Raw genomic sequence first — 15,678 nt, 5'->3', positions numbered from 1 at the left:
GTTGCAGTCCTTCAAGTGCAAGGTATAAAGGTAGTGTCTCATGGGCTGCAGGGAGTATCTGTCATGGAGTGCTTCCTCCCCTTCCTCCTCCTCTGGCCTTGGCATTTCCTCTGTTGTTTCTAACTCTTTTTGTTCCCTCCTCCTCTCTTTAGCTGGTGTTTTCTTCTCTTAGATAGATTTTCATAAAAGTGACAGTAATTTGGCTGATGGGCTCAGCTTTGAACTGCAGTGGGTCCATTGCATAGCTGTCTGGAACCAGCATGGGGCAGCCCCTGACCTCTTCCCACAGAGGATGAACCTGCGGTCTCCCCACTACCAAAATCTTGCTACATACACCCAGTACTGATTTCCAAGTCCGCACACACAAGTTGGATAGGGAATGTGACCAAGCTATCTGCATATTTTTGCTGGTTACTAGGACTTTTTTTACTTTACTCAAAGGTCTTTTTATTACATACTATTCTTATTTATACAACATCACACATCCAATAATTCAAACAAAGCTGGTGAGGGGTCTAGACCACAAGTCTAATGAGGAGTGGCTGAGGGAACTGGGGTAGTTTAGTCTGGAGAAAAGGGAAGCTCAAGGAGACCATATTATTGCTCTCTACAACTACCTGAAAGGAGGTGGTAGCGAGGTAGGGGTCGGTCTCTTCTCCCAAGTAACAAGTGATAGGACAAGAGGAAATGGCCTTGAGTTGCACCACGGGAGGTTTAGAGTGGATATTAGGAAAACAATATTCACTGAATTGGAACAGGCTGCCCAGGGAAGTGATTGAATCACCATGCCTGGAGGTACTTAAAAGACGGGTAGATGGGTAGATGTGGTGCTTGGGGACATGGTTTAGCGGTGGTTTTGGCAGTGTTAGGTTAATGGTTGGACTTCATGATCTCAAAAGTCCCTTCCAATGCAGACGATTCTATGATTCTATGCTTAGAGGCTGTATGTATTTATGGAGTCACAGAACTTTTTGTTTGGAGAGGATCTTATTTATTAATATTGAGAATAAATTCAGGAAGTGAGTGGGAAGTGGGACTGGGCTGGGACCGATCCCAGAGTTAGGAGAAATTTGGGGGATAAAGGAGTTAAAAGAAGAATTTGGGGGTTAAAGAAGTTGAAGGAAGAAATTGGGGGGATTAGAGGAGTTAATTCAGGAATTTTTAAGATAATAGGTCTCTTTTTTTTTTTTTAGAGAAAATACCCCCATTATCTTGATGCATAAGATTCTTTAATTTGCTGAATTGGTTCTACTTACATCTCCTTCATGTGACTTCCACTTGAAGCAGAGATACACTCCATGGTTTTTATTGTGGGCAGATGGTAAGATTTGTGTGGATATGCTAGGCAATTTTCATTGGGTTGTTAATTACTGGCATTTGAATTATTAGGCATGATAGTCTTTTCTTATTTCTGCAACAATCATCACAGAATGATAGGGGTTGGAAGGGACCTCTGGAGATCATCTAGTCCAACCCCTCCGCCAGATCAGGTACACCTACAGCAGGTTGCACAGGACGACGTCCAGGTGGGTTTTGAATGTCTCCAGAGTTGGAGACACCACAACCTCTCTGGGCAGCCTGTTCCAGTGCTCTGCCACCCTCAAAGTAAAGAAATTCCTCCTCATGTTTAGAGGGAACTTCCTATGCTCAAGTTTGTGCTCATTACCTCTTGTTCTATCGCTGGGCGTGACTGAAAAAAGACTACTCCCATCTACCTGGCACCCTTCCTTTAAGTATTTATAAATATTGATAAGATCCCCCCTCAGTCTTTTGTTCTCTAGACTGAAAAGGCCCAAGTGCCTCAGCCTTTACTCATAAGAAAGATGCTCCAATCCCCTAATCATCTTTGTATCCTTCTTCTGGAGAGAAACGTGACTGGTATTAGTCTGTTATTTACGTGTTTTCTTCATGAACTCATTGTGTTAGGTAACAACGAGGAGAAGACAGTGTTTAAATGCTCTTTTAACAGCATTAGAGTAATTTTGTCAGGCTTGGGAAAAGTGCAGTGTTGTTTCACTGTAGTCCCTCCACCCTACTGTGGCCTGTAGCTTAGTGTGCACTGTCCTAACCTGAACTGTCAAGTAAAAGTTTTATGTTTTTTCTTCTAATATAGGAGAAAAATTTTATTAATACAGTCACCACTGGTTCTCACAGCCAGAAACTGGGAAAGCTGTGAATATTAAGTACAAAGACAGACCATCTTTTACTTAATTCTCTATTTTAGTTGAGATAGAGATATGCTTCTGAAGATCAGGCAGATCCTCCAGAGTATTATAAGCACTGTCTGTCAGCGTAATACAATTATGTTGTGGAGTACCATAGAGACTCCTAAAAATTTGGAAACACAAGGTCAAACCCTGAGTGCTTTTAGGTGTGCAATCCTGAATCATATTAATTTATGATGGCAAATCAGTTTTCTCTGTCTGTTGCATATTGGAACAATCTGAAGAACCACAGATCCCCTGTAGGATTAAAAAAATGAAATATAAATATTTTAGTTCCTCTGTCTCCATATGGTATTATTATCCTTTTATTCATAGAGCCAACATCATGTCACCTAGTTTCTTGATAAGGAAGCAAAAGCATTCAGCTTCCTAAGCACTAGTGCAAGGTAGGCCTGTAAGAAATGTGTATGGTAAGCTTTTCTTTCCTCCAGAATAAGAGATATAATGATAACTTGTTCCACCCATCTTTGCTTGAGAAATGAATACCTCTCAGTGCAGGTTTTTAAATTTGGTAATTAGACATTCTTGTGCTTTATCTTAAGTTCATTTTGGAAAGAGTACTCTCATCATTCCTAACCATCTCTTTTTATTAACTGTTGGGAAGCCACCCTTTTGTGTATTGGGAGATTAACTGTAATTAGATTCCATCTCACTAAAGCACTGCTATGTAAACCACTTCACCTCTTGTTTAATTAGAAACTGAACGTGGAGAGGCTTTATGTTAACAAGGAAAGAATGAATATTTAAATTGGTCAGAACAGTATTATGGCTCTTCTGAGCCTCTTAGTACATAGTTACTGGCATTGCCTCCTTTACTCTGCTTATGTGGTCCTTATTTTCAGGCATCTGCAAGGCTTGAGAAATCCTCTGGAGTTATAAATAATACACTGCTAGCAGAGTTGAGATGTTAAGTGTTCAAAACAAGCTCATCAGTGTATACATGTCATGAGCAAACAAACGCTGTGTGTTTCTACCCATGTATCTAGTCAACTCTGAATTTTTGGAAAAAATCAGTTTTTTTAGGCCTAACTTACACGTGGCAGAGCTTTTTCCCACTTGAAAAATAGTCTGAGGGGCCAGTTCTTTTGGTAGCAACGCTGTTTACAGATTTCAAAATGTGGTCAGTGGATCCCCATCACGGCTACCTATAAGGGGTTTGCAATAGGAAGCCCAATATCAATGACCTTAGATTGACTATGGAGAAATACATCTTCACTTTTTGGGGTATAAAAATTGAAAAGGACTGAAAACAGCTCTTCTGTTGCAGTGTTTACACTCTTGGTCTAGTGCAGGGTCTCCTTCTGTGAGCAAGGAGCTTCCCCAGTCCTGTCTCCCGATGAACAGAGATTACATGTAAAGGACCTGTAAGGATGTGATACAATATTTTACTTTTTAGACTCTGTTTTGAATGTCTATCCCTAAAACTAATAAAATATATGTTTCTTAGGGCTCTGAAGAAGAGTAATGCAGATTGACAGATGTCTTGGTTTGATGGGAGATGAACTTCTATCCTTAAACCATTAATACTAAGTAGTCCTAAATTTCCTGCACTTCAGCTGTGTTGCAAGGGTACTGACTGTGATACCTGAAGCAGCAAGGAAGAAAACTATGATGATAGTTGTGGAAGACTTTACTTCAGTTATAGAGAACTGTAAGTATTTTAAATCTGAAACTTTTATTCTGTTACTATGGTGGAGGGAAAAGAAAAATGCCTGTGCCTTAAGGAGCACATATGAAATCCTAATCAGCAGGAGCATTCCTGGTGCTTAGCTACCTGGTTAATCTAAACAACTTGCCTACAGTAATAGAGTTAAGCATTTCTTGCTGTGAGTTTTCAAATTCTTTTGAAGATAGAGTTGCTTGGATTCTCACTGGGCTGAATCCATGACAGAAGAACGAGGACTATAAGAGGAGAAAAATCTGTAGATTTTTCTGTGAAGGTTTCCGTCTAGGTGAGGTGAAGTGCTGCCAGAGCACACTTATGGTGACGTATGTGTTAGACTTCTGTCTTTTAGGTCCTGTCCTTCCTAGAAGCCAGGAAGATGCTGCTGCTGACTATTAATCAGGATCAGAGTGATAACTTCTTGCAGAAGCACTTTGGTTCAGGTATTGGATCAAGAAAGCATCTTTCCTGTCAGTTTTCTAGGGATATTGTTTCAACAGTTTTCTCAGTATATCGTTTCAAATCTCCTTTTTTTCTAGGAAAATTAACAGAAGAGTTGTGATTTTAAAAAATAAATAAATAAAATTGCTGTGGTCTCTATAGAGGTCAGGTTGCCATGGACATTTGTAGTTTGGTTATATGTCTCAATATAAGAAAAGAGACAAATCTGAGGATTCTCTCTAGCAATGGATGAGGTGAGGACATCCCTGCAGATGCTGGATGATGGGAAAAAAGTTACTTGCAAGCTGGGAATATTTTTATAGGATACATTTTTATAAAATCTGTGTTGGCATGTTTTGTTTGAAGACTGTAATTTTAAAATTGTTGAAATGTCTAAGCCTTAAGTTGAGTGCTTAAGCTAGTATTTCTCTGTAAGCACGTGAATAGCCCCATTAAAGTGTGTAGAGTGAATCTTATGCTGAAGTGTTTTGCTGAATTGAGTCCCTAGAGAATTTAATGTGCCCAAAGAAAAATATATCTAAATATATGAGCATTGTTCCCAGGTTTGGTGGAAATATTTTTGCTTCCTATATGTACTTCTTAGTATACATTTCCCTTGAATGCAGTTTTAATACAATTCTGCTGTTCAGCAACCCAGATGGAAGCAGCATGCCATAAATATCTTTCCCTCTTCTCCCTCCCTTCCTCCTTTCTTCCCTCCCTCCCCCAAAGTTGCGTTTGGTAGGTGTATCATGCTATATATTGATGTTACTATTTTATTGAGAATGTATAAAATGCTGGACAGTAATAAGATACTTTTCAACTGCCTACGGGCTGGATTTGTGCACTGTTCCGTGCTGTTGCATAAGCACAGAGAAAGTGTGAGACTTCACCTGCCCTCCTACTCCCATCCAGGATAATACTAGTCATTGTGCTGAAGAAACTCTATCATCACTCTGCAAACAGGATTAAGCCACTCTTGTCAGCAAGAACTATTCATAATTTGCTGTGGAAGAATCAGCCCACAGAAGTGGATCTCAGATTTTTATTTTTGGTGACGGGGGTATATATGCTCTCAAGAAGGTGCATGGGATGTATCCTGAGGGAGGTGAGAACGTGAGATTTCCAAAGTTACTCAAGGTTCACCCAACTGTAATAAGGAGTAGCAGGTAGGCATGGCCTGTGCACAGCCAAGTTACTATTCTTTCAGTCCTATAGGAAGCTCTGTGTGGTTCTAGTATATGACCCTTCTGCTCCCTGGGGAGAGGAGAAAGCAATAGCTGGGGCTGCATGTCACTCCTGGGTCAGCCACAGCTCTCTGCTGTGAGTAGCAGGGGTCATGCAGAGCATTAGCTGCTGATGTTTCCAAAGAAGGATTTGCAATTGGGCTCCAAGGAGTGTCTCAGAAACTCCATGTTGGGGCAGGGATCGAGAACTGAGGCTCCCTGTTCGGTCTCTTTTTTTTTCTCTTTCAGATTGTAGGTGGCCTGAATTGCATGGCAGAGCAGCTGTCTCAGGAGTGGCTGTAGGTGGAGCTCAAGGTGACAATGTTAATTTTAGGCATTGTGGTAAATATCCCAAATTAGGCTGGGAAGACTCCAGGATTCCTGAAATTCTCAGGAATTCTCACTGATGTGATCAGTCATTTATTGCTCTAACTTAGCTACTATATTTATGGCTCAAATCGGGCTTAAGTACTTGTTGCGTACCCTTTGTCTACCTGTATGACTTTACTGTTTCACTTTGCTCTGCGCATACAGCAAGTTCAATCATGATCAAATGTAAACATGTCAGAAACTGTAGTATGTTAGAAGTAAGAAGTATGATACAGTACTTGTGAAATGGTACTTAAATCTAAATATTTTTTTTTATTTTGTTGCAATTTCAGAACCATTAGTGGACTGTCAGACTTCTCAACCATATTGTCTCCCAGAATAATGAAGGACAGAATTTTTATAAGATAGTGTTATTCATTTTATTGGTTAAAAAAAAAAAGAAAGGTCATTGGTCATTTTCATGTGCTATATGAACCACAGAATCTAGACAGTAAAGACCTATTAGGTTACATAGTCCATTGCCTTGCCACTGCAAAATGGTTCTCTAACATAAACTTTTCCAGTGGTTTATGCAATTTATTTTGAAATATCTCTGCAAATAACAGGATTTTGCCTGCTTCCGTAGAGAAGTTATTGAACAACTTATTCAAAAATATTTTATTATATTTTACTTTATATTTAGCATGCATATATAGATAGGTAGATGGAGATAGATATATTTTAAAGGACACCAATTTGTTATCTGATCTTTTCTGGGCTATGGAGAGAGAAAAAAAATTAAAGTATTTTCCAGTCCAATGCTATATATACCCAAATGTCTTAGAAATGTTGCAGTTTTGCAATTATGGTTTCATATCTATTTTGTTGCAGTAAGCAGCCCCCCTGAAGAGTGAGAGGATATACTATTGAAACAAATTCTTCCTGACTTAAAAAAAAAAAAAAAAAGCTTCTCCTATTACCATAAATTCTTATCACAACTATTCATTGTACTGCTAATTGCAATGTCAGGTAAACAAAAGAGTAAGCAAAATGAGATTTATAAATTGTATCTCTTTATTTTAAATTCATGTCTACATCTCTTTGCTACTCTCCTTGTTAATTCTTGCTGCCAAGCACTGCAGATCTTTATAGATATTACTTCTGAACTAACAATGTTATCATTGAAACAAATTACACAGGTCTTGATCTTTAATCTTTAAGAGAGATTAAAAGAACAAGTAAAGAAGAAGATTATAGAGGCACAAAAAGCTAACATTCACTTTCACTTTGTTTCACCCTTTGGTGAAACGGTTACTGTTCCTGCTTGAAGTTGAACAGAAGTAATTTCTAGTGTTTTAAAACACTGTAGCACATCTATTTGCCCATAAATACAATGGTTCCTCACCTCTCTGGGACAACTTACGTGATAACAATGACTTGCTCTGTCAGGGTCTACAATGAGATGATGATCGATAGAAATCTCAGAACTGAAAACAAGTCAGTTTAAGTAAATAAGCCTAAAAATATAGCTTGCTAAAGCAATTAATATCAAACTAAAGATAGTATTCTCTCTAATTTAAAAAAATATATATGTATTTAACATCTAAAGTTTACAAATAAAACTTTTATTCATTTTCTGAGTACCTAGAATCCCAATAGATAAAAGACTTCCAATATTTCTAGTCTTGGTAATAGAATTATTCATGGTTACAATTTGGCAGGCTTAAGTTCCTTAATGAATTGCATCTTAATGAAATAATGTGATTGCCTGTGTAGCTGTGGATCAGTTCATGACCAAAAAAGGGATTTGAAACTCTTATGGCCTTCATGCCTTAATTACATACAGCAAGTTCCTGACTTTTTCCCTCTATAATGATAAAAGCGTTAAGACACAGATTTGCTCTCCTCCATTCCCAAAAATATTGATGGGACTTATGCCCATGCTAAAATGTTTTAAGTACTTAATGACTTTAAAATAAGCTGGATTGGACATTTGTCTATGTTCTTTTCTAAGGACTTTGGTTTTATACATAGGATGCCTGTGGGAATATTTTGCTTAAAGAAAGTAAAGTGAGGTAAAAATGAATCCATAAGAAAGTGCTGCTCCCATCTGAGGAGCCTTTTACTATTTTTGCTTGTTGAAGTTGCTGAGTGAAATAAGCAAATCAGCGAGCTTGTTGCCCGGGAAGCTGAAAAGAGAAATCTTCAAAATTTGTTGGCATTCCTGAGAAGAACCTCTTGGACTGTGATCATTTTCTTGTGAGAAATCTTCCTGCCAAAGCTTCAGATGACTGAGGAAATGTCATGTATTTCCCTGGTTAGGAAGTTACTGGATAACCAGCACTGGTAGGAGCCAAAACCACCCTGGCAAATGTGATTAGATGCTAAAAACATTACTAAATTGTCATTAATCAGTCTTTATGCCCAAGTGGCAATTTCCAGAAAGTAAAATCTTATTTCCTTTAAAAATTTGTCTTTGTCTCTTTCCTGCTCTCATCCTAGGCATTTTTAAATTTTTAAAGCTGATGAATATCTGTGGTCATCTCTCGTATCATACATCTGCACTGCAATCTAGTGATACAGCTATAGCTCCTTGTTATACACCTGGGCTGGCTTTAAAACAGCTAGCTTGGGTACCAAGCAGAGCATAACCAGACAGGGATCTGGAGGTCCATTTAGGCTGTTTGATGTACTTAGGCTTTAACAGTCTTTCTGAGACTCATCCTGCTTTGGGCTTGACTTTTGTCAATCGCCGAACAGGTTAGTTATATCAGCTTGGATATGTACACACAAGATATGCTGCCTAGTGGCAAACCAGCATATTCTTTATTCCACTCAAAGCTGCATGCGGTAAGGAAAGTTCAGAGTGTCTAGACACCTGTGGAGGCAATAAAGAAGTTCGCAACATCTACGTGGTCTGTGGTGGCTTCAAACTGAAAAAAATACAATATGGGAGTTACATCACTGCCTTGAGAGATTATAACGTTTGATTTCTCTCCCCAACAGATTCATAAATGGCCAAATTTTGACAGAGGAATGGATTTGGACAAATCAACCTTAAAAGAGAATCTTACAACAGTCTAGAGTATTCAGACCAATCCCCAAGCCATTTAGCATAAAAGCATTCAAGCAAACTAATGCCAATTTCTTATATCACTCACACCCTCCTTAGATTACTTTTCTGAGATTTATTTTTACAAGTTTCCATTTTTATAGTATATTTTTATTACCATTGACAGAAAAAGATATTTTTTCAAGCAGGATGTAACAATATTACAGTGTGCTGCCCTTTGTTCAATACTATATTTTATTGTTTTTTCTTAGTAACAAGAATAATATTTAACGCTTTTATATTACCCCATGTGTTGAAAAGAGCTTTGCTGCCAACAACTCGATATCTTCTGTAGGCTAGCTAGTTACTGTATCTCCATTTTAGAGATAAGCTGAGACAGAAGATCTTCAACAGCCAGCCTTTGGAAAGTATCCATAATTGTTGGTCTTTGAATTCTTGGTTGTCCAACTCTAATTTCCAAAGTTTCCTGGCACACCTGCCTCTTCTGTTACTTTCAACAGGAGAATTGGGTATTACTCTGAAAATAGGAACTGAGGAGGATAATTGACAGGGTGTCTACATTTGAGTAAGATGGCGTTTCCTCATGTGTGCATTCTGTTCTTCAGTCTCCAGCAGTTTCATACCATACCCAGTGTATGCTCCACTCATCCTGCAGCCACAGTCCCACTGCTGCAGAGCTCAGCAGGCCAGCCTCAGTCTCTAGCCACTCTACTTTTCCTTCCTTCTCACTTTTTGTCCATCAACCATCTCTATATTCCTGCTTGTTATCTGCTGAATTATCCATGCATTCTCTGTAATTGTAGTTCCTTCCTACTGCTCTTCCATTCTTACATTCTTGTGCTTGCTTGCAAATGGCTGAAGAATCTTAGTGGTGTAAGTGTGGTGAATTTCCTAGTCCAAAAGAATGTTAAAATTAAGTTAAGAGCAGTGTTCCATCATATGTTACACCTCCCCCCCCCACTTGCTACTGCCATCTTTTGTATGCAGGAGTACACATTTGGTTCTGCCATTTGGTTCCTTCCCTCCTACACTTACATTTCCTCCACACACACATAAATCTGTTTGCCTTTCTCCAATCAATGGTAAGATTTAGCAAATGGGTATACCTTACTGCTTAAATAAAACCACAGTAAAAAAAATCTACTGGTGTATTTGTGGGTGCGTAGATGTAACATTCAGAATGAAAATACCATCAATTTTATCCATTTATGACAAATTTTGTGAAACAGCCTGTTACAAGAGTATTTCTAGTGCAGGAAAAGAGCAGAAGGCAATATGAAAGACTGTCACGTGGGACCCTGTGGTACGTGTGCTTGTATTATTTCACAGTGGAAGGCTGAAGATTTTGGTGTGTGATTATTAAATATACATTGAAAGATGGGTACATTTTTAGAATTTTTGCAGATGTTGCTTATATATCAATTTATTACATAGGATAGCATATGAGCATTTTTATCACTGAGTTTTAATCAAAACTGGGTAGAAAATAAAATTGGATAATCTTCTTTTTCATTTGGGGGGATATTTTTTTTAAATAGTTCATCTCTTCCAATGTTGGTTTAAGCAAAAAAAAATTCTGATCTGAAATGGGCTTTTGAACAAAGGTCTAATTTAAATATAGATAGAAAATGGCAACATTTTTTTCTTTACTGCATTTTAGTGCATTCCAGCAAAGTCTGCCAGTGCGTGTTGATAATTATTTACAGAAAAATCCAGACAAATTTCTGTACCTCTCCCCCCAAATATTTTGCAGTGCATCTGGAGAATATAGTCTTCCAATAGCAGTTTCATGGTTAAAGTTGTAAAACTTTTTTTTTATTAAAAGCTTTTAATGTTGACTTTCATAGAGGAGAACTTTTTCTTCTTTTAAATTTTCGAGTGTGATGTGTAGTCAAAAGAAGGTACTTGGAAAGGACTCAAGTTTAACTGCACAAGCTGTTCTTTGAGAGGATGGAAACTGAAAAGATATTGTTTTTATTTTTACAGCAAAAGATTTTGCTTTTGGAAAAGCCTTACAAAAACGTCTTGTCTGGAGACTTAATAGTCTTGACTAGCATGAGAAAGAATCAGGGTTATTATTAACTAGGTAGGACTTTCTCTATAAGACTGTGTTTAATGCACTGGAGCTACTACAAATACTTGAACATAAAAAAAACCCCAAAAACGTTTTTTGCTAAATCTTGCAGATTTAACAGCTCTTTTTACACATTTAGCAGAACTGTGCCCCTGGGAAGCAAGGGAAGAGGAAAAGGCAAAGAGGCTTGCCTATTTTCAGGCATTGTACTTGGGTCTGTAAACCAGCAAAGAGATGAGATCTCTGATCCCATTTAACAGTTTGCTGCTCCTGAAAGGAGGATTTCAGGTTCTGTTCTTCCCTACTTCCTCTTCTGCCCTCCCTTACTTCTGCCCCATGGTCCAACCTCTTTTTTATAGGCACTGTTACTTGTTCAACCACTCATGAGCTGATTCAGCTCATTAAGTCAGCAGAAAGCAGGGTGGGTTTTTTTTGCTGAACCAGGCAGGCTTTTGCAATTTTATTTGTTATATTTGTCATGGAAGAGTCTGCACAAACACATAACAAAAAGACTATCACATTCCTGAAAAACATACAGTATTTTAGAAATGAGAAGGATTTAGGTATGTGCTTAAGCCATTACTAGTTCAGGGCTTCAAAAAGAAATAATTGATTTTGCCTTTCACAGTTGAAAATAAAATCAGGATTATTTGATGGGCAACAGCATACCAGATTCTCAGAACCCTGCTCTCTGAACTTTTGCAATCCTTGTCACCCCAGAATAGTTGAGAAGTAGGGTTGTTTTTTCATTTAAAACTCTGCTTGGATGTTAGCATTTCACAAACACTGGTGAAGTCCAGGTTAAATCGTCTTCCTCTTCAGTTTTAAAGCTGGCACACTTTCCTCCCCTTAACCTCTCTGGTTTTAGCCCCTTGTGTTTTCCGGAAAGTTGAGAGACCGATTACATTCTCTACCTTGTTCATAAATGCAAACCCCCCTGCATTTTTTTTGGTTTGTTCCGTGCTCTGAAATAGGCAAGTTATGTTCCCTTTCTATTGAAAATGATGATGTAATGGGTAAACCATCAGGAATTATTAATCAAAATGCTGAATTCTTAATTCCATAATGGAAAAAGGTAAAGATACTAAGCTAAGCTTTACTACAACTTTATTACAACTTTTTAGTTTTTCTGCTTCTTTAACCATTCTGGTAACATGAATCTTGTTTCAGATCATAATGACAATAATGAAATGTCTTTGGTTTTTGGTACAAAGTAGCTTTTTCTTTTATTCTTTCAAGTGAGGAGAAAACACCAAATCCATCTTGATTTTTTGAAACTTGGTTGCTACTGAAGCTACATGTTGTAATTTATTTCTGCAAATATACTAAGACATCAGTAAAATAAAATCTGAAAAAAGTAAGCCTCCCAAAAGGCCTAAATTAAATATAACATCCTTTTAGGTGCATGTGTTCAAGAGAAGGATATTTTAACACCTACATTTTAATCCAAATATGTGTTTGCTATTAGCAACAGAGGTCAGGCCTTCACAGATTATCCTGTACACAAAGAAAATCTTTGACTTTGCCTCTTTTGAGGCACAATACAGATGTTTTTACCTTTAGCTGCTGCCAGTGCTGAATACAAAAGTATTCGAACCTGGTTCCAGCCTTTTTTTTAACCTCTGGTATAGGGATATTCTCTGAACAGCAATAACTGCAACCCGTCTACAGTGATAATATGCTCATTACCGCTCATGTCATGAGAGGGACTTGAGGAACTATCTCGCTGTAAGGAACAACCTATTTATAATGCCCAGTATTAAAATTTAAATGTATATTCTTATATGATCCCTCTTAAGGAAAAGGAAAACTTGTATGAGGAAATGAAGTCTTGTGCACACCCCAAATATGAGTATCTGTAATAGCATTGTTCTATAGACAGTAAAAGCACAGAAGGCATTCTAAATGTGCAATAGAAGGATGACAATAGCAAATTAGCTGAATTTGCATCAAACTAACTGGTACATAATTTGACACAAATATCAATAATATTTTAGAGTCATGTAGTTCCTTGCCCTCTGGAAACAGGATATTGAACATCCATAAAGCAAAAAGGTCAGTAATGCCATTTGTCCCTTTGGCTTTCTAATACTATACAAGAAATAGATTGGGTAGAAAAAGTTGTCAACCATGGATTACAAAGATTACAAAAACGCAAAAAAAAAGAAAAAAGAGTTTTGAGTTTTGTGTTGTTCTTTTTGCCTCCAGCAGTTGAACTTGGAATGAAAAAAAGAGAAAAGAAAGCTGCTTTCCTGACATGTCAATAGTTTACAGCTCTTTAATTATAAATCTTAGCCTTGGTTTAAATGCATTCCAAAGTGGTTTGAGTTTCTGAAAATCTAGAATCTTGGTGTAAAACTGGCTAAACAACAATTACAGAGCAAGCAGTTTTCAATGTGAGAAGTATATAAGGAGCCTCACTTGGGCATTGTCACAAGAAGCTTTGAGAAGCTTTTACTAAATCTTGTCCTTCAGTATGCAGATCCAGAGTCATTGTGATTACTTACTGTTGCCTTTGCAGACGAATAAACTGTGTTGCAACTGTTTTTAGAGGTGCTTTGTTGCCATTAATTTAGCAGTCACTTTTCTTTTTGTGGGATTTCCTCATTTCAGAACTTGAGACTTATCTGCATGGAGCAATTCATGAAAATTAATGTGAGTCAACTGAAGATGTGACTTAGAAATAGATCAGTTAAACGTCATTAAAACCCCCAAGGACCTTCTTATCCAGAATTCAAGTGGTCCTAATTTAATTTAATTTACTTCTACAGTGAAGTTAGATCATTCAAATGTAATTCTAAAGGAGAACATCCACATTAGGGTTTAATGCAGTTTTACAGCTTCTCTTTAAAGTAACATTTTTAGTTAATACACTTTCCTGATTGTCCCCATATAAATAAATCCCTAATCCCACAAGTGTTTTTAGTTCTGGCTAATCCTTGACACTTCTTAATAAGGGACTGCATAATCCAGATAGCGTCTATACCGATTGCTGGGCTGGAAAACATCCAATTTCCAGTCTCTGCTGCATCTGGTAAGACTTGATCTCTGACTATTCAGCTTTACCAGCAAACTATAGGGCAGTTGTAAGACAGGCTAAACCAAAAGCAATGGGTTTTTGTTCCCCAAATCAATTAGCTGATACTAATACAATCAGACTCTCATCTATTAACCAAGCTAAAAAGCTTTTAAGCTGATCTGCAGGGGATATCTTTAGCACCTTCATCCAAACTTTCCCTGAGGCATGAACCATTTTCAGTTAAATGTCATGTGTGAGAGGATCCTTGAACCTTGCTGTAATGCTGAGGTGTAATTATCAGACAGAGAGCTTGAGAAGTCTGCGTAGGGGGAGATTTAAATTCCATACTGGATTTCTTAGGTGTCAGTCAGCAAAGGCTGCCTAGAGGATGTATAAGATCAGTATACGTTTCAGCAGGCAGCTCAGTACCTTGGGCATTTAGGTAATTTTAGGTGCTTTGTGTAGATTATGCCATTATATGTTTCTCCAAGAGGACTTAACGCTGATAGGAAATTACACCATTTGAACTGTGGTGTTAAACCAAATCTGAACTGTTATCCTTCTGGTTTATTTGCTTTTAAGTGGACCTTTGAAGGTGACATAGAGGTGAAGTACAGGTATAGATAGTGATCACTCTGGAGGTAGGGTGGCCCTTATGGTATGTAGATATGCGAATTTCAGCCTTGTGACAAAACTGTATGATTGGTCCTGGTATGCGTGGGTCCTTGGTCATTTGGGTTCAGGCGTCAAAAGTAATGAAGTGGGTTGACAGACGTATCATTTATTTGGGTAAAACTGACTGCGGAAACAATGCTGTTAACCATGCTGGCCTTATGAGCTGCCAAATTCAGAACAGACTTTTGAGCTGAATTGCTTTTGGATTCTATATCAACTATATTGATCAGATCTCCACTAACTACAGTGGGACTGAGGACATCTAGCTCACATATAGAACCCCATGTTTAGTTGTCTTAATCTAGAGGTAAGTCCCATCCTCGTAACTTTTTACTGAGCATCAAATGTTTGGGTTGTTTTGATCTTTGGATCTGTGTACAAGCTATAACATGATGATATAGTAAATCCAACATTAGAGCTCTTAGTTTTGGATGGAAACCACCCTGGCCACAGGACAAAACAACCCCATTCACATGGCTAGGTTAGACTTCTCTGAAAACTTTTGGCGGGCTAGTTTTGCTCCTGCTGACTTTATGCAGGTTAAGTATGGATGATCTGTATCACCCTGATTTTAGGGGGAAGTAGGTATTTCTGTAGTGACATACACATATCACAAAAGCGTGAAGCCTGTATAAGCTCCAAGTTGTGTCATCTAGCAAATTCAATAGAACTATGGTTCTGTGCCCATAGTTAAGCCAGAAGGAAGGTTTACTGCGATGTGACCTGGCAGTATGCAGAACTACAGCTCCGTATCCCACTGAAATAGGAGTAGAGGCATTTCCTCTTGTGGAAAAAAAAAAAAAAATCTTTTGAAAGGCTTCTGCTAATTACACTTCTATTTTAGGTCTCAGTCAAGAGAAGGCAATTTCAGTGGCTTGGTACCTACTACCCTTGTTCTGAGTTTGTAGTAGTGTGATAGTATCATTAGCACATCTTCCTTCAACACCAAGTTTTCCAAAAAGGTTTCCTATCC

Source organism: Vanellus vanellus (genome assembly GCF_965231255.1).
Source record: "Vanellus vanellus genome assembly, chromosome: 2".
Lineage (NCBI taxonomy): Eukaryota > Metazoa > Chordata > Aves > Charadriiformes > Charadriidae > Vanellus > Vanellus vanellus.
This window is presented reverse-complemented; position numbering follows the sequence as displayed.